This window comes from Phoca vitulina, unplaced genomic scaffold (assembly GCF_004348235.1).
Source record: "Phoca vitulina isolate PV1807 unplaced genomic scaffold, GSC_HSeal_1.0 scaffold5, whole genome shotgun sequence".
NCBI classification, from domain to species: Eukaryota; Metazoa; Chordata; class Mammalia; order Carnivora; family Phocidae; genus Phoca; species Phoca vitulina.
This window is the reverse complement of record NW_022589708.1, coordinates 33,514,774-33,535,315: the sequence shown is the minus strand read 5'-3', so window position 1 is coordinate 33,535,315 and position 20,542 is coordinate 33,514,774. Positions and strand designations below refer to the sequence as shown.

Sequence of the window (20,542 nt, the reverse complement as noted above, 5' to 3'; positions counted from 1 at the left end):
GGTTTCCATGACAGTGGACTCTGCAGATTTTCTATCTAACTCTCTCCACTTCTCAACCTTCTTTGTGATTTCTCTTTAACATGGTTTCCTGTGGGGCTCTTTCTAATGCCTTATCCCCTTCTCCTCCCACATCATCCTGGCATCATCTATAATAAGATTCTAGCAGTTTGCGAATGCTTAAAAATGGTTCAGCTTTCCTTTCCTCGGAAGAGAGATGGTGGGAAGAAGAAAATTGAAGAGATTTGAGAGAGATTTAGGAAGTGGGGTTGAATGACCTTAGTGATGTCCTGGGTTCTGTGGTGGGAACAGGGAAAGGAAGAGGGAGAAGCAACAGGTAAAGGAGCATTGAGGACAAGGTGGTAGGTTATACTGGGGAGGAAGAGTGTGGGATTATCCACTATACACATTAGTTCCCGTCCTCACCATAATCACCTGTGTCCCTGCACGTGCCCTGCGGTAGACCTTCCCTGCAAGGACTCACCATGGATCCTCTGTGCTCGTGGTTGTATCCCCTTGCCTCGTACAGCACACATTGTGGAATGCTTAAAAATATCTTTTTATTTATTATTATTATTATTTTTAATCACACTGCATTATCTTTCATTAACTATAAAGACTTCCAATCACGTCACCTAGAGACCATTTTACCCACTGCTCTATTTTCCCACCCGTCCCTTGTCTCTCTCCTTAACAATGGTGAGGCAGATACCCTTTCTGCAGGGAAGAGCGCTCCATGGTTTGTTGCCTTTGCCAATAACAAAAATGTTAGAGAGCCAGGTGGCAAAGCTGTTACCATTGGCATCTTTCATCTGAACTACATCAAAAGAACCAGGGTGTCTCTCTTTGTCGGTGATCACACCAGTTTCTTCCCAGGTTCACACCTCTGGTCACCATACACAGATTACCAGTGTCAAACTTGATGAAATCAGTCATCTTTCCAGCCCCCAAATTAACCTGAGTGGTGTCATTCACCTTGATGAGGGAATCAGGATAGCAGATGGTGTGAGCATCATGGGTCTCCGGATAAAGAATTCCTTTTGTCCCCACAAAGATCTTTCTCACTTTGCACAACTTATACTTGGCCTCCTCGGGTGTAATCCAATGAACAGCAAAGTGACCCTTGGTGTCATAGATCAGACGGAATTTCTCCCCAGTTGTATCAGTGCTGATGACATCCATCGAACCAGTAGGGTAAGTTATATCAGTTTGGACCTTGCCATCAATCTTAATAAAACGCTGCATATGGATCTTTACTTCACCTCCTGTCAGGCCATCCTTAAGTCTTTTCCTTAGGAAAATGATGAGAGGGAGACATTCTTTCAGCTTATGGGGACCAGTAGATGGGCAAGAGGCAAACACACCAGTTTACCCAGCAGCCAATGCTTTGGAGCTGCTACACTCTTCAGATGGCACCATGAGCCATGGCTGCGCTGGGCATGAAAAGAAGATTGCCTCCTTCCAGTACATTAGAAAAGAGAGCTAAAAGTATCTTTTTAGAAAAAGGTTTGATAGGGCCCATTTAAGATTGTTCAGGGAAGAATGTGCTGTCATATCTTGTTGCATACAATTGGAGTTATAAAACAGAAGAAAAAAAAAGACAAACATTGGAATTTTAAAATGTATTACGGCATTAACCGAACATCAGAAAGATGACACAACACATTGGATCCAATCAGTGAAGTGATATTTACTGAGCATCTGTTGTGGACAAGGCTCTGTGTTAGGGCCTTTGGGTAATCATATAGGCTTTGCTCACCAAGGGCTTGCTCAGGGGAGGCCTGGCTTATACCTGTTGTCCCAGCTGAATTATTAACAGTTCTCTCTTGTGCTCTAATGTGTTCTTATCTGGACAATATATTAATTGATCACCCTATCCCTGGGGAATATGAATAATTCCAATTCAAATCAAGAAAGGGGATTGTTTTTGATATCAGATTGGATGAGGGTGAGAGTCAGCAGCCAGGCATGGGGGAATTTAGGGCTATCATGAGGAAATTCACTCAAGAAAATTATTGGGAGAAACAAACAGACCTCAAACTCCAAACAGAATCAAGAAATCTCTAGAAGGAAGAGTCTAAATGCCCTCATTTTCCAGATGTTGCCATCCCTTCTTGGTTTGAAATTTCCACTGTAAGAGTTATTCCCTGGGTTTCTACACAAAAGCAGTGGGGAAGCCGCAGACTCTCATCTTCAGAATTCTATTATAAAAGAACAGTATGGCCAGAGAAGGACTGAGACCTCTCCCTCCCATTCCTGGAAAGTCTTTCCTCATTGGCTGATGAGCAACACTACCAAGTTTGGAGACTGCTTGGTTTTCCCCTTGGCCGGGGACAGGGAAAACAAGAAGGCATAAATCCTGGGGGAAGCTTGATCAAAACTGATGATTGCCAGGACCCCGTGTGAGCCTTTAAAGGGCAGGGGAGTTTGGTCCTGCGTACCTGGAAGAGCTGGGACATTGTAACTGGAAGGAGGTGGTCACGAGAGAGAAACCAGAATGAAATCAAGTATAATGATACAGAGGACTTTTTTTTTTTTCCATAAGAATTCAAGGGGCCGGTCCTCGTGATCATGATGAAAACAGAGACAGTAGCACACTGTGATGAATGGGGGGTTGTCCCAGGAGCAAAGGAGTGCTGGACCGGTGCTAGAGAGGGAAAGAGCGCTGCTGGATGTTGTGAGTGGGAAATCAAGGGAGGGAGAGAGACAGGTGCCTAAAGAGGATTTTTTTAGGATCTTTTACTGTGTATGGGTTTGTAAAAACTCTTTTCCTGATCTATGGGAATTGCATAAGCTTTACCAGCTTCACCCAATAGTGTGGACTCTGGCAAGGGTCTGGGAACCTCCATGTATGCCAAGCACATATTTGACAGAATAAAGATTGTAGATGTAATTAATAAAATATAAATGAGCAAAAGCATTACCAAAGTCACAATGACTTCTCGTTATATATATCTTCCCATCAATAGATAATAAAAAGAAGAGCTATTTTTGTGTGGGATTGTGAGGACGAGTCTTGGAAGGTTTCAGAAGCAGGAAGATGACAAACGCAGGTCTAGGGGCATCCTCAATTCTTTACTCATCCTCCTGTGTCTTTACTCCTTTATTCGTCAACATATAGTGTCGAACTTTCCTATAGAAATGGCATACAGTTTTTGCTTTTAATAAAAACCTAGAGGTTATTTCTGACATAGGAATTTGGTGTTTCCTTGAGTTTTCTCTTAAAAGATGAGATTAAAAAAAAAAAAGGCAGGTACATGTTTAAAGCATGTCTTGGATGTTTTCTTTGAATATGACAATGTTAAAAATACAGATGCGCAAAACAAAATAGACTTCTCTCCAAATGGACTTTATTTCTGTGGTGATTAATTAATAGCATTGTGTTCTGGCACATAATTCTTGTGTTTCCCCTCATAACGACCCTCTTCTCTCTGCTCTGGTTCAGCCGCTTAGCTGCTGTACGGATTACTCTTTTTTTTTTTTAATATTTTATTTATTTATTTGACAGAGAGAGAGAGCGCAAGAGAGGGGACACAAGCAGGGGGAGGGGGAGAGGGAGAAGCAGGCTTCCCGCCGAGCAGGGAGCCCTATGCGGGGCTTGATCCCAGGACCCTGGGATCATGACCTGAGCCGCAGGCAGACGCTTAACGACTGAGCCACCCAGGCGCCCCTGTACAGATTACTCTTGCCATACTTTCTGCTCAGGGTGAGTGTTTAGGGATTATAGTATTGCGTGCGATGTGCATGCGTATTTCGGTTCCAGCTTCTTTCACTTAACATAGTGAATGTTCATTTTCCCACATCATTCAATTTTCATTTAAAATTACTGTTTTCCCAGATTCCCATATGTATATTCTATAATTCACTTAACTCTTTTGTGGGTAATTTCTAGATTTTTATCATTAGAAATAACACTGTGGTCTCCATCATTGTGGAGGCATGTTACCCTCCCCTTCCCTCCAATTATTCTTCTGAGAGTGGCAGCCTGATGTCCTCTGGGCCCCACATTCTGGCCCTCTCAGCCACACACTCCAGAGGGGCTGGGGAGTCGAGCATAAGGCCTAGGGCTAATCACAGGATTCCCTTGCCCACAGCAATTGGCTCAGCCATGGGCTTGTGATCCAAACAGAGTCAGCTAGACGCGGTGAGTTTTGGGCTGAGATTCTGAGCTATTCAGACTTTTTCCTCAAAGGATTTACAAATGAGAGGCCACAAAAGAGATACTGGTGAGACTGTCTTGCCACCACAGGGAGCCTCAGAATGACACCCATGAGGAAAGCAGGGTGTGAACCGAAAGACAGAAACAACAGAAAACAACAACAAACAACAAACAAAACGGGAGTTTTGACAAGGTCGGTTAAACTCTGGCTTCAACCTGTTCTGCATCTGGACTTTTCATTTGTTGAACCAAGAAATCCTGCAGCTACACCCCTCCCCCCAATACACACACACACACACACACATACACACCCCTTATTTTTAAATGTGTTTGCATTGAGAGCTTGGTCTCTCGATGAGAGAGCCCTGTTGTCACCTTTTTGTTTGCATGTCATTGACTTCACAGCAAATTATGTCTTTTGGATGATAGGACCTAACATGTTTTCAGTGTTCACCTTGTGTCAGGCAACATGTTAAAGACTTTACCTTCATTATCATATTGAGGCCTTCCAAGAGTCATTGGAGGTAGCTACTATTACAATCTCCATTTTACACATAAGGACACTGAGGCTCAGAGAAAAGACCAGAACAAAACATTAGTGCTCAGTCACAGGCTAACAAATAGCAGAGCCAGGATTCCTCCCTAGGTCTGTCTGTCTCCGGAGACAAAGCTACATCACAATCTGCCCTTCTGTTTCTCCTAATTTCCTTTATTTATTCCCTAAGAACAAAATGAATTTTGTGTGAAATCAGAAAGACCAGAGCAAGTAAAGCCCCTTTGAAAAGAAGTGTAGTTAAAGGTTTTGGTCTTGGAACAAGAAATTAAAGACTGGCTTTTAGAAGAAGCGTAAGAATTAGAAGCGTCTGAGAAAAGCCCCTCAGTGGGGATTGAGTGTGTTTGTGTGCGCACGTGTGTGTGCGAGTGTAATGGGTGGACATTAGGATTCTTTCCCATCACAGAGTCTCAGAGTCTAAGAAGTCTAGTCTATCCAGAGTGAGAGCTCATGTGGAAATGTGAGTGATAAGATTAGAGCAGATTTTGAATCCTACTTTAAAAAGTCTAATTGTGATATTATAAGCAACGCCCTTGGTTCCTTCAGAAGGTGTAGTGGACTATTGCTTTGGTGTCCCTAGTATTCATGCCCTGTGTACTTCCCTCCATGTTGATTTAAGCTTGGCCATTTAACAAGCCTTGGCCAATATGACATTAGCAGACACAATGCAAGAGGAAGGTCAATAAGCTTTTGCACACTGGAGTTTATTCTCTTAGAAGGCTCTTTCTTAGAACCCAGCTGCCACCTGGGAAGAATCCCAAGCAGCCAGAGAAAAGTCCATGGAGAAGTGAGGTCACCTGGCTGACAGCTGTAGCTCTGCTCCCCATTGGCGTCCCATCCCCCTTGGCAGCCATTTGAAATGAGGCCATTTGGATGGCCCAGTCATCCTAGTGTCCTGGTCACCACAGCATAGGGCAGAAGAACTGCCCAGCCAGCCCTTAGAATGGTGAAAAATAATAAATTGTTGCTATTTTGAGCCACTAAGTTTGAGGGAGTTTGTGATGCAATAATAGATCATGGAAAGGGTTGAAAATGTTCTTCCTGCTTCCCACCCTCCCTTTCAACCTTCTGGCAAATATAATGTGCTCTTTGGACAATGCAAAGATAAAGAGAAGAAAGCCTCATGACCCCTGTCCTGATTCTTGCACCTCTCACTCTACCCTGCATTTTTTTGAACTTCAGGCTTTTATTTACAGCTGGCTGTCAATATTTCTTTTTTTTTTTTTAAGATTTTATTTATTTATTTGACAGAGAGACACAGGGAGAGAGGGAACACAAGCAGAGGCAGAGGGAGAGGGAGAAGCAGACTCCTCACTGGGCAGGGAGCCCGATGCGGGGCTTGATCCCAGGACCCTGAGATCATGACCTGAGCCGAAGGCAGACGCTTAAGGACTGAGCCACCCAGGCGCCCCTGGCTGTCAATATTTCTAAGGCAGAATTCATTTTCTTTGACATCAAAACTCCCCTCTTCCTCCTTTCTCCATTTTGGTTGTTGATATTGCCCTGTACCCAGTTGGCCAAGTTAGACATCTCAGATGCATGTGACTCTCCCTCACTCTCACTCCCTGTGGTGAACAGCTCCTCCTGCTCGCTCCCCATTGCTCGGCTGCCAGCCCGGGGCAGGCTTCCCCGGAGAGGGGAGAGTCTGCATGCCAGGAGATCTAATACAGCTCTAGTAGAAGGTGTAGCCCCAGGAGCGTTGCAGCTACAACACTGTTCTAGAAAAAAAGGGAGTGGCTAGGCCTCTGGCCAAGATGGAAAAATCTCTCTTCTGGCAGTTGTACCTCCAGAGAGAATGAGTATAGTTTCTGTCCCCCCCCCCCCCCCACCCCAGCCCCAGTCTTCGTTGGATGAAGGCTCAGTGGCAGTTGGGGCAGGTTGGACACAAAAGAGACTGTGCTCCCTGATCATTTTAGACTTATCCTGGCATCCTCCTTTGTGCAAAACTTGGAACACTTGCTCACATTTTCCAAAAAGTGTTTTTAAAAACCCCAAAACATATTTAATTAATATGGAGTTGAATCAACTGCGCTACATTTAGAGTGTGTTATATTGTAACAAGCATGAAGTATCCTGGCACATTTTTAGCCAGGCAATCTGGTTACATTGCCTTCTTCTTGGTATACAATAATATCCTAGAAACTAGAAGCCACATATCATTCTTGGTTTCCTTTCTCCATTTTCCAAAGACAGCTTATCCTTCCTATTCAGCACTAGATGAGGAGCCAAGAGACATGGTCTCAGAGCTGCTGCTGGTCTGGATGTGGTGCCTTAGTGCATGTTAGAAGAGGGGGTCTTCTGTGAGTGGCAGCGGCTGCCCCTCACAGAGGTGCCCCTCCTTCTGGGTGGATGCTACTCCCATCCCAAAGCATGGAGCTTGGCTGAGAGAGTACAGGCTGGATTCCAGTCTCCACTTGCCTCCTTGGCCACAGGCCTTTGCACAGTGCACAAAGCATACACCTGTTCTTACATCTCTCCTGGAACTCTGGTGCAGCACTGCTATCAGCAAGTTGTATGACTTCACGTGTCTGGATCTGGGTTTCCTCGGTGTGGACAGAGCATTGCATTTGGGGCCCAGATACCTGGGTTGGAGTCTTACCTCCTCTTCTTAGTCACAACATGACCTTGAGCAAGTCCTTGACCTCAGTGGGCCCTAATTTTCTGGTTTGGAAAGTAGAGGTGGGTAAATCAGAGAATTCCAAGAATCGCCTTCCAAATTAAAAAAAAAAACTTGGATACTAACATGTTGCAGAAAGGCAAGTATTCAAAATCTTCAAGTTTCATGACAGGACTTGCTTTTAATAGTCTGCTGCCATCTTCTTCCCCTTATGGCAAGTCAGTCAATTAGTCAATTTCTCTGCATTTTAGTTTTGCTCTATTTGTCAAATGGAGATACTAAGAGATGCCTTGGAGGGATTCAGGGAGGATAAACCAATTAATGGTCATAAAGCCCTAGTGGCCGTGTGCCTGCTAAGTGGTCATGATTCTAAACAGATCTTTATAGTTCCTTGGCTGCTCACGGCCTGAGCGTCAGACAGCACCATTTATGACATGATGTTCTTTTTCATCAAAACAGACATGCTGAGGCATTGAGAGGAAGCATGTCAGAAGCAAAGGCCAGAATATCGACTAGGACAGAGCCAGGGCGGGGGGTGCAGAGGAGAGGAGGCATGAGTTGAGAGAGGAAGAAATCTGTGAATGGAAAGAATTGCTGTTGGGGTTGAGATTTGGGAAAGCCTGAGTTCATGGGAGGTTTCTCTTGCTGCTAGGATTAGGTAAAAGAGGAAAGGATGGTGCCATGATGGGCAGAAGCATACTCTGGCTCTGTGTCTGTCCTTGGTGCTCCTGGCTTTGGGTTCCACATTCTTTCTCCTGATGTATCTTGGTTATGTGGGATGGGGAAGGCAAGGAAGCAGCTGTAAGGAAGGCAGAATCCACTTCCTTAAGAGTTAATCTTGCTATGACACTGAAGATCCTAGCCAGGTCATTCAAAATGCCAGTATAGTATTTAACTTTTTGATCCAAGTTAAGTTCTGGGCAGGTTGGCACTTCAGAAACTAGAAAGCATATTTCAGAATAGAACATAAACACAAGCCATTGTCTGTGTCTCCATTTTAATTCTTCCTTAAAGCTTTTTCAGTTGAAATTAATTTCTTCTTCCTAACGCTTCCATATTGTTTTTTGGACTGCTGTATATTAGAGGTATTTATGTAACTACCGTGATAACTTGTAAGTCCCTTGAGAGCAGAGAACATATTATTTATCTGTGAGTTTTTATAGTGTCTAGCATACCACTTTCAAACCAGAAAGTCTGCAATAGCTACTTAAGAAGCTCAGTCATGTTATGTTATGTGAAGAAAGAACATGGAAGAATTAAATGACAAGGTTTTAGAATTTCAGGATTTTAAATTTTTCTGGATTTATCCACCAGGTAAATCCCACCATTTTCTTTCTCCTTGATTTAACATCCTCTCTGAGGCTGGAATTCTCCTTTTGATGTAATAACACAGGATTAGTTTATTTGGTAATCTAATCATATCACATTGGAAAGCAGAGGGCAGTGATATAAGGGAAAAAAATGAGATGAGATTAATTTTGTTGGGGGCAAGCAATGGGGGCGTATATCTACAATGGAAAAGGATGGATAATGTGACAGAAGTAGCAATGGAAAAGAGGAAAAGCAAAGCCTCTATAAGTTGGCCTTTGGGCAGATTGTTTTTTATTTATATAAATTTTCACTCAGATGAGTCCTCTCTGCAAGTCCCTTGATACGAAACAACAGAAGTTCTCGGTTGCCCTATGTCACCAAGAACATTAAATGAAATAAACACTGATTCTGTCTTACGTTTTGGTTGAACTTTGGGTAATGATGTATGTTGTCAGCAGATCCTCGTAATTCTTACCAAATAAATCGCTAAGGAATATTTACCTTTGTACTCATTGTATCTAGAAAGGAGAGGTATAAGGTTGTATTTCCATGCTTTTTGTGGGCAAAAGGAAAGTTTACTGACCCTTAAGTCATATGCTTTCACCTTCAGTGGGAAAATATGTGGATTGAAAATGTTTCAGATATGCCTTTGCATCAAGAAGTTATCTGGTCTCTTCTCTCCTTTCACAAATGAGGACACTGAGGCCCAGAGAGCTTAGTTGCTATCCCCAAGGCAGCAAGGCTGGAATCAGAACACAGGTTTCTCACTCTGAGTCATGGACATTATGCAACTTTTTTCCTCCTGTGATGATATTGTCTGGCTTGAATTCATAGAAGTCACTATTTTTGTTTGATCTTATATTTTTCTTTATTCAGTGTATCAGATACAGTTCAACACATTGCCTTCTGGGCGGGCTGGTTCCCAGGATGTGCCCTCTTCTGGCATTGGGGTCTTTGTGGTAAGGATGTTAGGCCCCTCCTACCCCAAGGCCTCTGTGACCATTCCCAGAGGTTTAACTTAGTATATTTAGAAGCTGGCAAAGGATTTCTTTGAATAATGGAATCCATAATATGCGATGTAAACCATTTATTGTTGCTACTGTATCAGTAAGGAATGCTTTAGGCTGCAAGTATGCTGACTGACTGGCTTAAGCAATAAAATGTTTAATTATCTCACATACAAGTGGGTGAGCAGAGGCTCAACAATGTCCTCAAAGTCCAAGAATCTATCTTTCTTCTCCACCATCCTCAGTGTATTGGCATGCTTTTTTGTTGCCTCAACATTACCGAATTGTTTCTAGATACTACGTTTGTATGGCAGCAACAAGGGGAATGGGTCCAGTACTGGTGATCTTTTTTCCTTTTTTTGTTTTTTAGAAGCCTGTCTACCCCTGACTTATGGACTTCCTACTTCTTATTGGTCAGAACTATGTCATATGTTCACTCTTGTCTGAAAAGGGGCTGGAAAAGAGTTATATAGCTTTTTTTTTTTTTAAGATTTTATTTATTTATTTGAGAGAGAGAGAGAGAGATCATGAGCCGAGGGAGGGGGAGGGGCAGAGGGAGAAAGAGAAGCAGACTCCCCACTGAGCAGGGAGCCCGGTGCGGGGCTCGATCCCAGGACCCTGGGGTCATGACATGAGCTGAAGGCAGACACTTAACCGACTGAGCCACCCAGGTGCCCCAAGAGTTCTATAGCTTTTTTTAGCCTCTGTAGTGGATGTGGGAAAGAGAAGTATTCTAGGTGTAACTGCTGAGTTAGCCAATCTTCAATGTAATGTAGCCCAGGAATAAATATATACAACTATAAGTAATATTCTATATTAATTTCTTTTTTAATAAAGTTTAAAAAGTTTATTTATTTTTTTTAGTAATCTCTATACCCAATGTGGGGCTCGAATTCACAACCCCAAGATCAAGGTTGCATGTTCTTCCGACTGAGCTAGCCAGGTGCCCCTCTATATCAACTTCGAATTCTGCAGTTCATTGTCCATTTGCCCTCATGGAGAAGTCAGAAGATAGGCTTCTTTGTCTGGTTAGATTCAAGAGAATTGACTGGGCGTGCCAAGTAGGCTCAAACTGAGGGACCTGCAAAATTAAAGGGTCAGTAGGCAGGCTGGGATCAAGATGTGAGTAAAAATAGGTCATTCAAAGGAGAGAAAGTACATCAAAGTGGTTGAGTTATGGGCTCTCAAGCCAGATTATTCTGGGTTTAAGTTCTGGCTCTGTCACTTCCTAACTATGTGACTTCACCAAATTACATAACCACTCCAGGCCTCAGTTTCCTCCTGAGTTTAATGAGGATAATACCTCATGCATTAGGTTGTTGTGAGGAGTTATATTTGTAAGTCCCTCAGCATAGTGTGGCTAATAGTAAGTGTTCAGTGTCATCATCATCATCATCATGGTCATCATCATGGTCGTCATCCAAACTGCAGGGGTGTCAAGTCCAGGCATTAGGAACTGGCATATAGAAGGAAGAACTCTCAGAGCCTGAGGTATGAGAGGAGGTTAAATGGAAAAGCGAGAGAATGAAGTCAGGCAATACATATTCTCTGCAGTGAGGGTGGGCTGCCTCCATTAAAAGGATTCCCCGTTGCAAGATAATACAAATGACTCATATATGGGGGTATAACTCTTATCTTGTGGCTTAAACATATCTTCTGGAAGGTGTCATACTGCAGAGGATTCCAGAGTACAGAAATGGGATGGTGGAGGGAAGAAATGCTGCCAGTAGCGCTCTAAGGAGGGGGAGTGGGGTGGGAGTCTTTTGGTTATGGAACTTCTGCCAAGAATGCCACAGGCCTATGAGATCCATTCACTACAGAAACCATAAAGCATTAGTTTCTCCCTTTGATCTGCTGGCCCTGCTTTGATAGATTGATCGGTTGTGTGGGGGTGCACACGCGCGTGAGTATGTGTGTGTGTGTGTTTTATGAGTCACTGGAGATGCCCATTTGCAGAGCCCACTTACACAGCAGTAGCTCTAAGTGGGGTGGGCATTTGGGCTCATTGGAAAGGTGGCTTCACAGAGCCGTGTGATGTGTCTAAGTCTGTCACTGGCCAGGAACTAGGGGGAGTGGAGATGCAAGGCAAAGTTTAGGTGGTTTCCACCCTCCTCTGGGGCTGTTTATCTGTCTCAATAACTGTGCCTAGTCAGTTACATGGCTTTCCTCCCCTTCCAGAAAAGACCTGATGTATATAACTTTAAACACATATGCTAGACACAATTATTTATGTTAACTGACTTAATCCACAAAACAACCCTGTGAGGTAGTTACAGTGATTACCCTGATTTTTACAGATTAAAAAAAAACAAAACAAAACTGAGGCCAAGTAACTATAAAGATCGTAAAGGCATCTGGAAAGTTTGGGAAAAAACTTGTTTGGAAAGGAGATGTGGTTAGGTCCAAACCTGAGCTTCATGCTAAGACCCGTGACTTCAGCAAGGCTAGGAAAACTGGTCTGTGATTGTTCTTAAAGATTGTTTTCTTCTAACTTCTACACAAAGAAGTGGAGATTAATGAAGCATTGATCTAAACCCTTTGTACTATGACAGAAATAGTAAAAAAAGAGAAGAGCTCATGTTCTGGGCCTTTCCTGACATATATGAGCCGATGACTTGTTCAAGACTTTGCCCTCAAAGTGTCCCCACAGTGAGATGACTGACAGCAGGGGTTTGCCCTCCAGTTTGTAGGGGGCAGTTTTTAGGAGTTCAGCCTTGACGGAGAGGTTTGAAGTGAGGGAAAGTTGTTGAAGAAAAGGTTATGAAGATTGAGCTGGGTCTTGTGAAGGATGAATAGAAGATGATCGGGCCGGAAAGTCTTAGCATGGGCAAAGATATGGAAGCAGGAAAAAAAAAAATATGGGACTTAATTCATTTGGACTGGAATATAGGGCGTATGAAGGGGAATGTTTGGAAGTAGGAAGAGTGGGCGATGGATCATGGAAGACTTTAAATGCCAGGCCAAGGGGTATGAATTCTACTGAGTAGGCAATGGGGAACCTATTAAATAAGCTTTCAGGAAAAATGTGGGCCCTGGAGAAAGGACAACTTGTATTTCCCATATATCTACGTAGAAACTCGCCCTGGGCTCTTCCGGTCACTGCCTGCCTTGTGACTGCAGTTGCAGGCCGTGGCAGCCTACCTCCCTCCTCATTAAGGAGTTCCTGACCCCCACCATGTGTCTGGGCATCAGACTGAGGCAAGGAACCGTTCCGTACGTGGTAAATGAGTGGGACTAGGATTTGTATTTTCTGACTCAGTTTGTTCACTTCACAAATATTTTTGAGCATCTTTTTAGGTACAGCAAATACAATCACTGTTTTAGGAAAAATGGTCATCCCCAAGCTTAATCTACTCATAGTTTATTGGCTCAATCTTCAAATTCTTGAATCTGACCTTTTCATAGTGTTTCCGTGGGGCGTCCAGATCTGAGACGCCATTATCTCTTGCCCAACTCCATTCATAGCCTCTTAACAGAGCCTCACGGCTTTTATTCTTGAGACTGTCTACGCATACAGCAGCCGGGCAATCTCATGAAAGCAGAAGTCAGATCTTGCCACTCACCTTCATAAAACCCTTCAGTGGCTCCCATTACACTTACATTAAAATCCAAACATCTCTCCATAGGCCACACATCCTTGTATAAATATCCCCTGCCAAGACTTCTGATCTTACCTTTCACCTCTTTCTCCCTTGTTCTCTATGCTCACTGGCCTCTTGCTGTTTCTTGTTCAGTCATAGTGTATTCCTGCCTCAGGACCTTTACTCTTGCCAGTCGCTCTGCTTGGAATGTTCTTCTCCCAGATTCCAGCATGGCTGCATACCACCCGCCCCCCACCAACCTCATGCCATTCAAATCTCTATTTGAATATTGACTCCTCAGAGAGCCATTCTCTGATTAGATATCTAGCTATCTTTATGGCACCTAGCACTACCTGAAATCATACTTCTGTTTGTCTGTTTACTGTGTTTATTACTCGCTAGAATGTACGCTCTGTGAAAAGAGTGTTTGTTTACCTGTTCATTGTGCTGTCCTCAGCACCTACAACAGGGCCTGGCCCATGAGCACACAATAAATAGTATCAAATGAATGAATGATTATTATTGGGGCTTCTTTCACAACGTTGAAGGAGAGTTGTTTTATCCCTCAAAAACGTAACCTCTATTTATATGAAAAACAAACAAAACAAAAAACACCTATTTTTATGTTTTCCTCACTTATCACAGCTCTGAATTTGCCCCTCTTGACTCTTGCACCTCCCAAGTAAGTGACATCCATTTTGGCACGAAAATGGGCAGTACTCAAGTAGTAGAGTGCATTTCTGCACTTTTAATTCCCTTGGCTGCTGTGAATAGTTTTTCTCTGGTTGTTAGTAATTAAAACAAACAAGCAGAAAGACTCATATTATTCTAGCTCATTGCCAAATTGGATATTGCTCAACTCAAAATTAAATGTACACACACCCATAAAACTAGCCAAACTGGCTATTACAATTACATAAAGATCTTTGTGTTCATTAGCAGTGTTGCCTTTCCAGGGTTTATCCTGTTTGGCATAGACATCAAAGTAACAGTCATAAAGACGTCTACAGAAATTTGGAGCATGTAGATGTGGAAAAAAATTTTAAGATTTTTTGAGAAAAGATTTTGTTTCCAGCTAAACTGCAAGGCAGAGAGTAAAGAAATTCGGTGTTTTGTCAAAACTTGGTACTTTATGACCAACTGTCACAGTCACCTAAAAATGGCAGATATGATTCAGCTTTGTATTCTGCACCTTGGGAATTAGTGTCAGAATACCAGCCCTGATCTCTTTAGTGAATGATTCATTCGCTAACGTGATTAAGGACTCTGAGAGCCAGAAAATGTTGGCCACTAATGTCAGATTTTTAGAAGCTGCCTAGTTTAATGGCATTGGGGACATGTTCGTTTGTACTCAGGTGGGGGGAGAAGGGGTCCTGAATCTGCTGTTCTGATTTTTAATATTTTTATTTGAACCAGGAAAACGAGCTTCTTAGGAGTTCTATAGCTGTCCTTTTTCTTTTTAGAGAGAGAGCGCGCACGCGCATGTGTGCAGTGGGGGGTGGAGGGGGCAGGTAGAGGGAGAGGGAGAGAAAGAATCCCCAGCAGACTCCACACCCAGTGCAGAGCCTGACACGGGGCTCGATCCCACGACCCCGAGATCATGACCTGAGCTGAAATCAAGAGTATGTCGCTTAACCAACCAAGCCACCCAGGCACCCCTGTCCATTTCTTTCTTTCTTTCTTTCTTTTTTTAATGGGTGGTACCTATCCATGAGAAAAACAAAACAATACCACTCTGGAGAATTAAGAATGGAAAATAGTGACTAAGCCTCATCAAGAAAACCTTGCAAATTAAGTTCCTAGAGATTTGATGAGTGTGTTGAATAAAAAATATTTAGCTTCGATTCATCATTTGACTCAAGGGCATGGCTCTGTATCTTTTTGAATATAAGGAATTCAGAAAAATTGGGGCAGATGGTCAGATTGAGAATGTTATGTGACTATGTGGTTACATGTCTATGTCTAAGGGTTGACTGTGAGCGCCTCAAAGTTAGAAGGGTATTCATCTTCACTTCCCACCGTCTGGCCTGGGAAGTAGTGTAGCTTCATGACAAGCATGATTGTGATGATGCTGGTAATGGCTAATGTTACTCAGCTTGCCGGATGCCAGACACGATGCTCCTTTGCATACACTACCTTATTTAATTCTTATAATATATTCTGTCCCCATTTTGTGAAGAAACGAAGGCTTAGAGATGTTCATAAATTTGTCCACAGCCCCAGAGCTAGTAAAGTACTGAACCTGGGATTTGAAACCATTTCTGTTCTTTGTCCTAACAACATGTTAATTAGCACACTCTGTTTGTTGTCGGAGAGTGTAGTTAACCAAGGAGCCCCTCCTCAACCTGGCCGCATGACTCAGTCAAGAATTAAAAGGTGACAAATAGAATCAGACAATACTAATGTCCTAGAACTAATCACGAGTGCACCAACCAGTAAGAGAAGCGAAAATTTCAGTGTGAGTAACAAGAGATGGAGGGATTACCTGCGTCAGGGATTAGCTCCAAATGTGAGGAGGTCGGGGGACTTAAGAAAAAGCCGAGGGAAAAGAAAGTACCACAAAAGGGAAACCAAGTAGGAATTTTTATTTTATTTTATTTTTAACAAGAAGGTAGATTTTCATTCCGGGAAGTTTCCGAAGTGGAAACTTCGGAACATGCATGGAGCTGGAGAAAAGAAAGCGAGTGGAAAGGTTTGAGCATGCCTCTGAACACTGAGCCGCGCTCCTCACCCCCTCCCAGTAATATGGGCTTTGGAAGCAAATGGGTGGAAAGTTTTGCCCACTTTGGCTTCCCTCACTTTTTTGTGTGGGTGTAGGTTTGTGTGCCCGACTCTTCCATGGGGAGTTCAGGTTGCTTTACCTGCTATGGAGTCTTAACAGGGTGAGACATGTGCCTGTGGTTGCAGGCCTGTCCCGGGAAAACTTGTCATACTGGATATGGAAATCGTTAGAGCAAAGTGGGAGGCCAGGTTGTCTTATTTTCATGCTGGTACTTGGGTTGCTTTCCCCTGGCCCAGCCAGAGCATGGCATCATGGGATGAGTGGGACCAAGAGGAGACCATTTGCATGTAATGCTTACCTGGCAGGTCTGGATATTTTAGCCAAGAGTGCCATTTGCACAGACAACAGGCATTAAAAAAGAATGTCCCCATCAGAAAGCAAAGGGGAAAAAAAAAATCATAGGCTTTTCTAGCCTTTATTATCTCTCCTTGCTCTGGGTCCCACCATCCTGATGCCTCTCAAGCTTTTCAGACAGATCCTTTTCAGATTTCCTTCTTTGGTCTTTGATTCTCTGTCAGGACTGTCCTCTGGCTTCTACTGGACCAGTGGTTTTTGAAGAACTGATTTGAGCGTCAGTAGTAGGGTGCTGCAGACCTGCTATAGGAAAAGGTAGCCTGGTCTCATAAAGCCAGCATCAGCAGCCACTGATGGAGGTGTTCTTCGCCTAATGTGATTACATAAAAATTAATGAAGAGGAAACATCATTGTTAAGAGATTTAATTTGGATAAACCTTATAAAGCTTGTCTGCTTAATTGGAGTTTATCTGACCCTTTCTGCTTTGTTTTTGTTTTGTTTTTCTTTGTTCCACAAATTTTCCAAAAACAGGTACCAGTGTGATAGTCTCCCTACTTCCTTCTCTAGAGCAGATGGGAACTTGGTGAGACCAGACATTCTTCTGATACTTTAACTTCCACTTCAGGGGAAACAAACAAGAGCATACAGAGGCATGCAGATGCAAAACAGAGGGAGACAGGAGCAGAGCTGATTAAAAACCCCTCCTCCTCCCAAGGGTTCCAGTGAGAAGCAGCAGAACATTGGAGGAGTTCAGGTATTTTCTCCATCTTGGTTTACTTGGTTTATGACTGGTATCAGTCCAAAGGTGGAGAAAACACGAACAAAGTGTGTTTGGCCATATTTTTCAGTGTATTTAGTTCTCGTGAAGTGTAACCAACACATGGGTTCCTGGAATGTGGAATTGTCTTTCTTTCTTTTTTGTACCCAACAAGCAGAAACTATAAAATGAATATAACTCTTCTTCCAATCGTCCCAATAGGGCAAATGGTCTTTAAAAGGTGTTCACTCCAGTTAAAAAGCAAAAAATTAAGCACTTCCACCAAACCATTTCCTTTCCTAGCAGGTAGCTGTGGATCTGTGAGAGCTGCTCGATTTTGAGAGCTCCAACCCAGAGGATGCACGGTTTTGTCTGCTGCCTGTCTCCTCCTCTGGCTCTCGGGTCTTTCTGAATCCATGTTTGTTTCCCGAAATGTACATGGGCCACACCTAATCCATATTCACTGCATAGCTAATGTATATGCATCTTTCTCAAGGAGGATGAGATAGTCATTGTTTCCAATATCCCAATGTGATTTTTTTTTCTATGACAGAACCTAATTTCTCACCTCTTTTCATGTTCACTGATTGGTGGTCTACTCTCCTACCTTCCATTTGTGTATCTCACACTTCGCTCATCCGAAAAGGCTCATCAGGTGGAACCATAAGCAGGCGCTGAGTAAGAGGTAACTTTTGGAGGAAAGGAAATGGTTTGGTGGAAGTGCTTAATTTTTTGCTTTTTAACTGGAGTGAACACCTTTTAAAGACCATTTGCCCTATTGGGGTGATTGGAAGAGGAGTTACATTCATTTTATAGTTTCTGCTTGTTGGGTACAAAAAAGAAAGAAAGACAGTTCCACGTTCCAGGAACCCATGTGTTGGTTACATTTCACGAGAACTAAATGCACTGAAAAATATGGCCAAACACACTTTGTTCATGTTTTCTCCACCTTTGGACTGATACCAGTCATAAAACTCCATCTTGTATAGACAATCTGTTAAACTAAGTTACTAAGAAACCCGAACAGGTGTAAAGGTCATTCTTCGTGTGAGTGGGCTTTCCTTTTGCTGTGGTGACAGCCAAACCCAAACTCACTTCAAGATGGTGTTTTATAGTTGGTATTTTAGGCTGTAAACCACATTATGTGATTGTAGAACCGCACCCAGCGGAGTCAATTTTCCTGTTTCGGAACTCTTGGTGTGATTCAGTGCATAATTCATGTTCATTCCTCATGTCCTCACTTTGTTCAGACCTGGAGCTTATAAGCAGGTTGCGCCACTGCATTTTAAACATGTCATCTCTCCCAAGGTGTATTTTAGAAAATATACGGTCAACGAAAAGGTAGCCAGTATGAAGGACAGAGGATGTTAAACTGGAAAGAATTCTATTTCGAGAGAGCCTGAGTAAAATTCGTCAAACATGGGAAGGGCATATAGGTCTGAGGGCAAAAGCAAATGCATTTGAAGTGAAGAGACTACTCTTCTCTACTGTTCTCTGAGCACATATTAGATAACAGGCATTTCGTTAAGCACTTTAGATGCATTATCTCATTAAGTCCTTGATAAGCTTTTGTGAAATATCCAGAGCATGGGTTAAGAAAGGTGAATGACTTGCTCAAGTGCTCCTAGCAAGGAATTAGCTGATGTATCATTGCAGCCTAGTGTGGCTTAACTCCTGCTCAGTCTGTGTCCCAAGGCCATCTCTCCATGGAGTCCCTGTGGTGGTCAGCCACATGTCTGCTCCCATGGGTTTTATTTTATTTTATTTTATTTTATTTATTTATTTTTTAAGATTTTTTTTTATTTATTTGACAGAGAGAGAGACAGCAAGAGAAGGAACACAAGCAGGGGCAGAGGGAGAGGGAGAAGCAGGCTTCCCGCTGAGCAGGGAGCCCAATGCGGGGCTCGATCTCAGGACCCTGGGATCATGACCTGAGCTGAAGGCAGACGCTTAACCGACTGAGCCACCCAGGTGCCCCTCCCATGGGTTTTAACATTGCCAGGGCAAACGAATCGAAATGTCTTTTTGCATCTGGCTTTGCTTTTCAATGATAAGATAATGAATGGCTGGCAATAATGCTGAAAAAGTAAATGCTTAGCCAAGCCAAAGAGCTTCTATGATTATCTGGATAGAAAAGAGATAATGTGTGATATACAGACTTATCTTGCTTCTCTCTAAAGGGGAGCAATGGTGAGTCATTACTTTTAATAAAGGCAAAGAAAATTTTTTTTTTGCATAAAAATCTATTGTTTTTCACAACCCACTCCTACCTTTAAATAAATCTGCTAAGCTGTCTACATTTTAAGTGAAACTTTTCAAATTCCTTTACTGATGGACCTAAAAGCAGGAATGTTTCTTTTCTTCTTCAGTCTTGCCTAAGGAAAAAGAACTCTTTGAGAACCTGATATGTGAAGTTGCCTTTGCTGACTTTGGAGATTTCTAGACCAATGCACTTTTTTTCCTCGAAAGATAACACATTTATAGCAATAATTATTCTGAAATGTACTATCACTTTCCTCTATTCATCTGTGCTATATGATTGTGTAACTTTCACACTTTCAGTCAAATAAGATTAAGAAAAAAGTGCCCATATTCTCCCTAATTAGAAATAGGACCTCAGAGAATTTATAATTTAGTTGGAGAGTCACAAAAAATTATGACACTTTAGTTACTCAGGGGTGGGATTATTGACCAAGGGAGGGATGGAGTAGCGACAGTAGGAGTGTGTTTTGGTTGGGGGTAAGCTGGATGGGTGGTTTGTCACTGCTGCCTGCAATAGATGAAATAAATGAATGAATCAGCATTTGAGCTAGATCTTGAGGGAGCAGTTGAACTTGGTTAGGTGGAAACGAGCAAGAAGAAGAGATTGCCATGCAGCAAGTGGAATATGTAAGAAACTCAAAAATACACATCGGATATGGATGGGATGACAAAGAATATTGGCAAAGACAAAAGATATATTTTTGCCATACAATTACTGGACCAGATTCTTTTCTTTCTTCTGTAGTTTTCTAGACCTGTGTAGAGGGAAAAAAAAAAAAAAAAAGGAATTCTGGTAAGACCTCTAGCTGGCTACAGTAAGATATAGGAGGAAAATTTACCTCCTTTCTTTTTTCCTGCTTTCCATCTTAATCAATGACAGGCACAAACCTTTCTTAGTGCTATTGTTGCTGAGACAATAAATGGAGGAATAAAGTGGTATACATTATAAGGACAGAATGGCTAAAATAAAGATGAAGGACAGAATGGCTAAAATAAAGATGCTCTGTAGTAGGTTTCTCAATCTCAGTGCTATTGGCATTTTGGGCTGGATAATTTTTGTCTTGGGGGATGGGACTATCTTGTGCAATGTAGCACATCCCTGACTGCCCATCCGGTGCCAGTGGCACCACCACTCACTGACCCCGCTGGGAAAACCAAAAATGTCTCCAGACATTGCCCGATGTCCCCTGAGGGGGCAAGATGATCTCCAGTTGAGACCTA

General features: G+C 42.7%; 1 pseudogene; it reads right to left on the bottom strand.

Annotated features, from left to right (window-relative positions):
* Window positions 1–656: 656 nt before the first annotated feature.
* Window positions 657–1,631, bottom strand: LOC116631395 (annotated as a pseudogene).
* Between the last annotated feature and the right edge of the window lie 18,911 nt (window positions 1,632–20,542).